At 48.9% G+C, this 2,110-nt stretch overlaps 1 non-coding gene across 1 annotated transcript; it reads left to right on the forward strand.

Moving 5' to 3' along the window:
* The first annotated feature begins 413 nt into the window (after nt 1-413).
* On the forward strand, nt 414-528 carry LOC136751912 (U5 spliceosomal RNA). The gene has a single exon (XR_010817099.1). It is a non-coding gene; the product is annotated as a U5 spliceosomal RNA (small nuclear RNA).
* The last annotated feature ends 1,582 nt before the right edge of the window (nt 529-2,110 follow it).

The following is a 2,110-nucleotide window of genomic DNA, read 5'->3' on the forward strand; positions in this document are numbered from 1 at the left end:
ATGTCCCAATTAAATAACCAAATGCCATTTTTGTTGTTTCAAATCTGCCCAACATCTTACCAGTATGTCCTTTTAGTATGTCACAAAGGTTCCCTAATTCGTTTTACAAATGTTCCCTGTATGATATGAATGTTCCCTAAGCATGTGACGAATGTTCCCTATTTTATGTTACAGATGTGCCCTAGCACATCTCTCTCTCTCTCTCTCTCTCTCTCTCTTTCTCTCTCTCTCTCTCTCTCTCTCTCTCTCTCTCTCTCTCTCTCTCTCTCTCAATTCAGTGCATTTGTATTGTCAAAGCAATAAACAATATCATTATAAATCACAATAAGATGTAATATAGTACAGAAAAACAAAATGTAATAAAATGTGATCTTTAATACACACAAATATGTATGGCTGGTCGGAAGCGTCTTGGACTCGGGTTCCTCTTCATTACTTATAATGCTTTTGCCTTTTGCTAAAGCTTTCCATGCAGGGGAACGTGGATGAGTTTGTACCATTCTTGGGAGGCTCTGCCTTGTTGGGGCGGAGCTGTGATCCAGGTGAACAGCAGATCGGGCAGAGCTGGGCATGTGGGCGGAAGAGGAGGAAGGCCGGTCAAGCAAATATGCTTGCTAAGGTACGCAGCAGCAGCAAGCAGCCCCCCCATCCAGCCAGCCAGGCAGTCTGGCTGGCAGTGACTGAGTGGTTAACAGATGGCAAGCAACGGAATGCACGTGCTCTGTGATGTCATAGCAGTCAGCTCAGAGAGAGGTTCATGATGTCATCGCTGAGCTGGCTTGCTTGGTGAGTCTTGCTGGCTGTGTATGTGTGTGTGTGTTTGTGAGAGAGAGAGAGATAGAGAGTGTGTGTGTGTGTGTGAGAGAGACAGAGAGAGAGAGAGATTTTTTGAATATTAACACCTTTATTTTACTAAAGAAATAGTAACAAAACATTTAAAACAAACTAGAAACACCTAAAAAACATTAAAAAAACACAGCCTATTCTAAAAACCCTTAATAAAAAGCACTACACACGTGCTACCAATAAAATATTCAAGTGAATTAAACCAGTTGGTTTAAATGTCCAAAGTCAATGGCACAGAGGGCCGCCCCGACCCCCCACATCTGCAGAAAAGTGTCCAGGTCTCCCGTCAGGCTGTAGAAATTGTAATCCAGTCGCACTCTGGAGCTTACGAGAGACCTGAAGAGGGAGAGTGCACACTGTTGCTGCTGCGCTCAGTCTGACTTCTACTACTGCTCAGGATTTGGCTGCCCCACTAAAGGGTTTGCTAACTGACAAACATGTCATTGGCGCTGCTTGTACTGGACTCCCAAAATAAACAAAGTGCGTGAGAAAAGGAGGCCCAGCTGCTTGAACAGGCTCTCCAGTGCAGTGAACAGCAGCTCTAATCTAGGGCAGTGTCAGAAACAGTGAAAAAGAGTCTCTCTCTCCCCGCAGTAGGGGCAGGTGTCGCTCACTCTGGGGTCCAGTGTATGTGCAATAGAGTTTGTTGCGATGACGCCAAGCAGAAGCCATGCAGAAGCGGGGGCTTGTTCAGGCTCCTCCAGGCCGGACAGGCATCTTCCCCCAGAGCCAGGTGCTCCCTCCAGGGGGTGTCAGGGAGAGGCTGCAGCTGCTGATGGTGCAGCTCCCTCACACTGAGCTGATTGAGCTCCTGACGATGAGCTGTGGAGACAGGCACACTACACAGACTATGAGGCGACAGTAGGCGGCCTGATGAGCTAGGGGGGACTGAGAGACACAGACAAACAAGGGGAAAGACGGTGTCAGGGTCCTTGGGCCAGCAGTGCTGCATGAGAGCTTGGATAAGCTGCTCCACAGCGCCTATGGGAAGGGCATTCTGTACTGCCCAGAGAAATCTGGTTACGACTCTCAGTGACCTCATACCCAGCCTGGCAGCCAGGCTGTCGGCACCAACCCACTGTCCCCTGTTTAAATCCAACAAATCCCTCAGCCGGATCACGTCGACCTTAAGCAAGACTGACCTGAGGCTGCTGGAGAGCAGGAGTGGACAGCTAAAACCGGGGTTCCAGAGCAGTGGCTCCTCTAACAGCCAATACAGACTGCTGCCCCCCAGCTCCCTACCCAGGGAGAAGCGCTGCCACAC

The sequence above is a fragment of the Amia ocellicauda genome, chromosome 6 (assembly GCF_036373705.1).
Source record: "Amia ocellicauda isolate fAmiCal2 chromosome 6, fAmiCal2.hap1, whole genome shotgun sequence".
NCBI classification, from domain to species: domain Eukaryota; kingdom Metazoa; phylum Chordata; class Actinopteri; order Amiiformes; family Amiidae; genus Amia; species Amia ocellicauda.